The sequence below is a fragment of the Crocuta crocuta genome, unplaced genomic scaffold, assembly GCF_008692635.1.
Source record: "Crocuta crocuta isolate KB4526 unplaced genomic scaffold, BGI_CrCroc_1.0 scaffold467, whole genome shotgun sequence".
NCBI lineage: Eukaryota > Metazoa > Chordata > Mammalia > Carnivora > Hyaenidae > Crocuta > Crocuta crocuta.
Genome location: NW_027530632.1, coordinates 4,086,805 through 4,094,882, shown reverse-complemented (window position 1 = coordinate 4,094,882; position 8,078 = coordinate 4,086,805). Strand labels below are relative to the sequence as shown.

General features: G+C 40.6%; 1 long non-coding RNA gene across 2 annotated transcripts in view; it reads left to right on the top strand.

The window, feature by feature from the left end:
• The window catches only part of LOC144235128 (uncharacterized), a 40,816-nt gene that overhangs the window by 887 nt on the left and 31,851 nt on the right, over window positions 1-8,078 (top strand). For both annotated transcript variants that reach the window (XR_013336149.1, XR_013336148.1), the window contains exon 2: window positions 315-384. This is a non-coding gene — a long non-coding RNA (uncharacterized LOC144235128). The remainder of the gene's footprint in view (window positions 1-314; window positions 385-8,078) is intronic.

The window sequence follows — 8,078 nt, the reverse complement described above, 5'->3', positions numbered from 1 at the left end:
GGGGGAGGGGGGCGAGCGAGGGAGGGGGGGTTGGGGGGGGGGGAGAGGGAGAGCGAGAATTCCAAGCAGGCTCCTGGCTCTTAGTGTGGACCCCAGTGGGGTTCCATCTCACAACCGAGACCATGACCTGAGTCGAAATTTAAAGTCAGATGCTGAACCGACTCAGCCACCCAGGCGCCGCGCCCCCTTACTTCCTTTAAAGAAATGTAGTTTTATTCTCTCCAAGTACCCACAAGGACAGAGCTAATCTTGTTCTTTTGTTTGTATTTCTTTTTCTGAACTGCTGATACACACACCGTCTTTGTTCTGGAAAGAGAGAACAAGGGAACATGGAAAAAGTCGTCCTTCTTCTGTCCACTAGTCAATGGATCACCTTCTGTAAAGGTAACCTTGTGTTTCTTGTGTATTTTCCAGAAATATCCTATGCNTCAGGGTGTCTCACATGGCCTCATTTTGGGAGCCACACCAGCATGTATTAGGCTAGCCTACCATTGATAGATACATAAGTTGCAGACAGTCTTTTGCTGTTACCAGCAACACCACAATGTGTATCCTTGTTTATAGATCATCTCGCACATGTCTGAGTGTATCTGTAGGAGGTATTCTTAAAGAAGGAGTTGCTGAGTCAAAGGGATGAGCAACTTTAATTTTCATATATATTGCCAATTTGCCCTCCATAGATGTTATACGTATTTATATGACAACCAGCAATAAATTTCTCCACACCCTTTTAAACACAGCATATTAGCTTTCTATGGCTGCATGACAAATTACCTCAAACTCAGTGGCTGAAAACAACACCCACTTATTAACTCACAGTTCTGTAGGTCAGAAGTCTGGCGCAGCATGGCTGGGCTCTTGGCTCAGGGTATTACAAGGTTAAAACCGACCAGACTGAATTCTTTAAAAAAAATTGTTTTTAATGTTTTATTTATTTTTGAGAGAGGGAGATAGAGACAGTGTGAGCAGAGGAGGGTCAGAGAGAGAGGGAGACACAGAATCGGAAGCAGGATCCAGGCTCTGAGCTGGCTGTCAGCCCAGAGCCAGACATGGGGCTCGAACCCACGAACCGTGAGATCATGACCTGAGCCGAAGTCGGATGCCCAACCGACTGAGCCACCCGGGTGCCCCAACCAGACTGAATTCTTGCCTGGAGACTCTAGGGAGAAATCTGCCTCCAAGCTTGTTTTTGATGAATTTCAGTTCCTTATGGTTGTAGGACTGAGGTCTACCTCTCTTGCAGGCTGGTCAGCTTTGGGCTGCACTCAGCTACTAAAAGTTGTTGGCATTCTTTGCCACCTGGTCTCCTCCATCTTCAAGTGAACAACCGTGAATCAAATCTTTCTTCTGCTTTGGATCACTGACTTCCCTGTCTCTGACCTCTAGGCCTAGGTTTGTTTGTTTATTTATTTATTTATTTATTTATTCTTTTTTTTTTTAAGTTTATTTATTTGAGAGACAGAGACAGCACGGATGGGGGATGGGCAGAGAGAAGAGAGAGCGAGAATCTCAGGCAAGCTTAGAGCTGCCAGCATAAAGCCCGACTTGGGGCTCAAACTCATGAAACCGTGAGATCATGACCTAAGCTGAAACCAGACGCTTAACTGACTGAGCCACCCAGGCATGCCTCATTTTTTTTTTTTAAAGTAAACTCTACACCAAATGTGGGGCTTGAACTCATGACCCTAAGATCAAGAGTCGCAGGCTCTACTGACTGAGCCAGCCAGGTGCCCCTAGACCTCGATTTAGAGGGTTTATATTTTTAGCTCAGGCCCATCCAGATCTTAAGGTCACCTGGTTTGGAAACTTAATTATATCGGCAACATCCGATTCGCAGCAACACTTAGATTAGTGTGAGAGTGAATTACTGAGAGAAGTTGTGTGAACACCAGGGGTGGGAATTTGGGGGACCATATGAAAATTCTGCCTGCTACACATAGGGTTATGAAACTTTTTGATCTTTGCCAATGGGAGAGATGACAATGGAATTTATTGGATATTTCTCTTACTATGCTTTCAAATATTTTATTTATTTTTTTAAACATTTGTTTATTTTGAGGGAGGGGAGAGAAGGGGAAGGGCAGAGACAGAGAGAGAGAGAGAATCCCAAGCAGGCTCCTCACTGTCAGTGCAGAGTCTGATGTGGGTCTCAAACCTACAAAATGTCAGATCATGACCTGAGCCAAAACCAAGAGTCAGACGCTTAACTAATTGAGCCACCCCGGTGGCCCTCATTTCCTATTTCCTTTTTTTTTTTTTTTTAACTGGGTTATTGGTCTTTTTCTTTTTTCTATTGGATGAGCTCTTTATAGGTTAAGGATACATCCTACCTTAATGACTTTGTTTGTCCTATTTATTTTACCTGGAACCCCACCCTCCTTCTCCAGCCTCCAGAAACACTATTCATTCCTTACAGGCCAGAATTCAAACCCACGTTACCCAGAGGGACTAACTATACCAATGCGCGCTCCTCAACTCCTTGTGACTCTTTCCTTATGCCATTCTGTGCTTTATGTTTGTTGGTTAATCTTGGTCCCCCAGCTGGGATGTTGAGCTTCTTTATTACAGGGATGCACAGAGATTCAAGTGTAAGACTGAGCATGTGATATGCACAAAACTAGTCTCTGTAAACTGAAAAATGGATGCCTTAATCTGGAAGTTAAAAATTTCAGGCTTTGTCACTTCATTTCCTATGTTCATTATAAATATATGTCACCATACACCTCCAATAGCTCTATCTTTGTAACTTCCATCCATTTTTATAGTTGTTTTTTATTTATTTATTTTTTTGGTAATTTTTATGCCCAACATGGGGCTCAAACTCACAACTCCAAGAGTCGCATGTGCTTCTGACTGAGCCAGCCAGGTGCCCCCATTTTTATAATGATTAAATGATATCAGAGCATGTTAATGAGTTATCTTTCATGTACTCACTCATTTTCTTGTTAGCTTGTTTCTCTTTGACATGGCTTAGTTTGTGAAATTTGTCTCCAAATCCATAATATTTTTTTAATTGGATTTGACTTGACATTAAGATTTTATCAGAGAATATGTGTTCATTTTTTAAAAGAGCTAAGTGGAACTGAGAGTTTCATGATGAGTCAGGCAGATCACTCTGCCCCAGCCTTCCCTACCTCCTGAGTTCTTTTCCAAAGGAGATATTTTAAGCCCTTTCTCTTTCTCCTCATATATATCTCCCTACTTCTAATTAATACATTTTTAAAATAAGATTTTAGTTATTTTTTACAGTTAATTTATTTTGAGAGAGAGAAAGAACGAGTGAGAGCATGGGGAAGGGGCAGAGAGAGAGAGAAGGAAAGAGAGAATCCTAGGCAGTTTCCATGCTGACAACCAGGAGCTCAAAACAGAGCTCAGTGCCATGAACTGTGACATCATGACCTGAGCTATGATCAGGGGTCAGACGCTTAACCAACTGAGCCAGCCAGGTGCCCCAATAATTAACACACTTAAAACCACTCTGTTTAATTTTTAAAATTTAGACATCATTTGTGAATTCCTGTCATGGTGATGAAGACTGGGCCTTTTCACATACCGTGATCCCATTTTTACTCTTTTTACTCCCCCAAGAGAGCTATTTTGACAATTTTTGGTTAAAACAGGTCACCATTTATATTATTATGACGATGCAAATGCTACTGCTGAGTTAGATCATGCTCCACAGCCACACTTCCTTTCTTAACTGGCAGTTTTATAAATGTGGGTTTATCAGTAAGGACGATGTAAGCAACAGAAAATCCATCTCACCAACAGTGGCGTAAACCATAAGGCCCTTCCTTCCTCCCTCCCTCCCTCCCTCTCTCCACCCAATATGGGGCTTGAACCCACCACCCTGAGATCAAGAATTACATGCTCTACTGAGTCAGCCACCCCTCTTTCTTGCTTTCTTAATGAGTGTGAAGTAGGTCAGCCAAGGGTTGGTTCAGAGGCTTGGCAATGTCATCAGAACCCATTTCCTTCCCTCCTTCCACTTTGCCAGTCTATGTTCTAGTCTTCATGCTCAGTTTTGCTCTGAACAGTCACAATATGGTTGACATGGCTCAAACAGTCAGATTTTCTTACTATATCATTCAGGAAGAAAAAGAAACTTCTCTTCCCATGCCTCTTTCTTAATTTTGATTGGGGTGATGAGGGGAGTGGTGGTAATTCTTTTCTCGGAGTTCCAAGTGGACTTACCTTTGTGTCTCATGGGCCAGAACGAGGTCATGTGTGCTCCTGGCTGCTAGGGAAGCTGGGAAAGCAAGTATCTGGCATTTTCACCCTCTGTAATGGAAAAGGAGTTTGGGAATGGGTAGCCAACCAACAGCATATACCTGTTAGGGTGTTTTTTTCTGCAAGTGACACAAGACTTGATTTAAAATGGCTTAAACAATACTGGGGTTTGTCATCTCGTATAAGAAGTCCAGATGTAGGGAATTCCAGGGTTGGTTAATTCAGTGACTCAATGATATCAGCAAAGGTTCAAGCCTTTTTCATATTTCTGCTATGTTATCCTTAATTGTTGGCTTTGGTCCTCTGGCTTCTTTCCTCTTGGTCACAAGAGGGCTACAGCAGCAAAGATCACAGAGCATCAGTTGGATTAAAGAGAAAACATTCTGGGGGCACCTGGCTGGCTCAGTTGGTAGAGCATACAGCTCTTGATCTTGGGGTTTTAAGTTTGAGCCCCACGTTGGGTGTAGCGATTACCTAGAAAAAAATAAAATGACTTGTTTACTTATTTATTTTTTTAAAGGGAATGGGGGACTCCTTTTATTTATTTTTAAAATGTATTTTGAGAGAGTGCAAGAAGGTATGAACAGGGGAGGGGCAGAGAGAAGGAGAGAGAGAATCCCAAGCAGGCTGTCAGCACAGAACCCAAGGCTGGGGCTCAAACCCATGAATTGTGAGATCATGACCTGGTTTCCTGAGTGGAAACCAAGACTCAGATGCTCAACCAACTGAGCCACCCAGGCACTCCTTTACTTTTTTATTTTTTAGAAAAAAAGAGAATGTACAAGTGGAGGAGAGGGGCAGAAAGACAGAGAATCTCGAACTTGATCCTATGACCCTGGATTCCATGGGGCTCAATCCCGTGACCCTGGGATCATGACTTGAGCCAAAATCAAGGCAGACCCTCAACCAACTGAGCCACCCAAGTGTTCCATAAAATAAAAATGATTTGAGAGAGAGAGAGAATGTCCTGTCTTCCTATCCTTTTCTTTCTTTCTTTTTTATTCAAATATAGTTAACATAAAGTTAACAGTGTTATATTAGTTTCAGGTATACAATATAGAGATTCAACAATTCCAAACATTACTCAGTGTTTATCACAATAAGTGTACTCTTAATCGCCTTCACCTATTTCACCCATTCCCCCACCCCTCTGATGACCACAATTTGTTCTCTATAGTTAAGAGTCTGCTTTTTGGTTTGTCTCTTTTATTCTTTTGTTCATTTGTTTGTTTCTTAAATTCTGCATATGAATGAAATCATATAGTATTTGTCTTTTTCTGACTTATTTCACTTAGCATTATACCCTCTAGATCCATCCATGCTGTTGCAAATGGCAAGATTTCATTCTTTTTTATGGCTGAGTGGTATTCCATTATTGATAGATAGATAGATAGGTAGATAGATAGATAGATACCTTCCTTCTCCATTCATATAGTGATGGATGCATGGGTTGCTTTTATATCTTGGCTATTGTAAATAATGCTGTAATAAACATAGGAGCACATATATCCTTTTGAATTAGTGTTTTTGTTTTCTTTGGGTAAATACCCAGTAGTGGAATTACTGGATTGTACAGTAATTCTATTTTTAATTAAAAAAAAGTTTTATTTTTGAGAGAGCAGAAAGAGTGAGCAGGATAGGGGTAGGGAGAGAGGGGGAGAGAGAATCCCAAGCAGGCTCTTGGGATTCTTGATCTTATGAACCATGAGATCGTGACGTGAGCCAAAATCAAGAGTCAGATGATTATCTGACTGAACCACTCAGGCGTCCTCTATTTTTAATTTTTTGAGGAAACTCCATACTGTTTTTCATGGTAGCTGTACCAGCTGGCATTCCCACCAACAGTACATGAGAGTTTTTTTTTCTCCACATCTTACCAACACCTGCTGTTTCTTGTGTTTTTGATTTTAGCCATTCTGACAGGTGTGAGGTGATATCGCATTGTGGTATTGATTTGCATTATCCTGATGATGAGTGATGTTGAGCATCTTTTCATGTGTCTGTTGGCCATCTGGATGTCTTCTTTGGAAAAATGTCTATTCATGTCCTCTGCCCATTTTAAAATTGGATTATTTGATATTTGGGTGTTGAGTTGTGTAAGTTCTTTATATATTTAGGATATTAACCCCTTATCAGGTATATCATTTACAAATATTTTCTCCCATTGAGTGGGTTGTCTTTTTGTTTGGTTGATGGTTTTCCTGACTGTGCAAAAGCTTTTAATTTTGATGTAGTAGTAATAGTTTAATTTCGCCTTTGTTTCCTTTGCCAGAGGAGACATATCTAGAAAAATCTTTCTATGCCTAATGTCAAAGAAATTACTGCCTATGTTTTCTTCTAAGAGTTTTACGGTTTCAGGTTTCACATTTAGGTCTTTAATCTACTTTGAGTTTATTTTGTGCATGGTGTAAGAAAGTGGCCCAGCTTCATTCTTTTGCATGTAGCTGTCTAGTTTTCCCAACACTATTTTGTTGAAGAGACTGTCTTTTTTTTCCCATTGTATATTTTTGCCTCCTTTATCACAGATTAATTGACCATATACTCATGGGTTATTTTCTAGACTCTCTGTTCTGTTTCATTGATCTATATGTCTATTTTTGTGCCATTACCATACTGTGTTTTGATTACTACAGCTTTGTCATATATCTTGAAGCCTGGGATTGTGATACCTCTAAATTTGTTCAAGTGTTGTTTGGCTATTCTGGGGTCTTTTGTGGTTCCATACACATTTTTTAGGATTCTTTTTTCTAGTCCTGTGAAAAATGGTGTTGGTATTTTGATAGGGATTACATTAAAGCTGCAGTTTGCTTTGGGCAGTGTGGACATTTTAACAATACTGGTTCTCCCAACCCCTGAGCCTGGAATATCCTTCCATTTGTTTGTGTCTTCTTCAGTTTCTTTCATCTGTGTTTTGTAGTTTTCAGAGTACAGTTCTTTCACCTCCTTGGTTAAGTTTATTCCCAGGTATTTTATTTATTTATTTATTTATTTATTTAGGTGCAATTGTAAATGGAATTGTTTTCTATGCTTGTATTTTTTTTAAGTTTATTTATTTTCAGAGATAGAGAGCACACATGAGCAGAGCAGGGGCAGAAAAGGAGAGAGAGAATCCCAAGCAGGTTCCACACTGTCAGCACAGAGCCCAACATGGGGCTTGATCTCACAAACCATGAGATCATAATCTGAGATCTGCTGAAATCAGGAGTTGGACGCTTAACCAACTGAGCCACCAACACGGCCCTCTTCATTTCTCTTTCTGCTACTTCATTGTGAGTGTATAGAAATGCAACACATTTCTATATATTGATTTTGTATCCATTCCTGTCCTTAAGAGTAAGAACTTCTTAGAAACTTCACAGCAGGGGCACCTGGGTGGCTCTGTCAGTTAAGTGTCTTACTTTGGCTCAGGTCATGATCTCCTGGTTTGTGGGTTTGAGCCCTATGTTGGGCTCTGTGCTAAAAGCGCAGGGCTTGCTTCAGATGATCTGTCTTCCTGTCTTTCTTCCTCTCCCCTTTCTGCTCTCTCTCTCTTTCTCAAAAATAAGTAAACATTAAAAAAAAACTTCACAGCCGACTTCTTCTCAGGTCTTAATGACTATTATTGTGTCACTTGTTTATTAGTAAACCGGTCACCATCAAAGCTAATGAATAATTCACCACAATTGAATTTGACTAATCAGGATTCTCCTTCTGGGGAAGAAGGAGTCCTAACACTCTTGTAGTAGATGAAACTTACATATACTTAAATGAGACCAGAGTTCCATTAGCAAAGAAGAAGGAGGGATGGCTGCTGGGGAGACAGCAAATAATGTCTGCCACAGTTTCATTTTTTCCCCGGGAGATCGCCT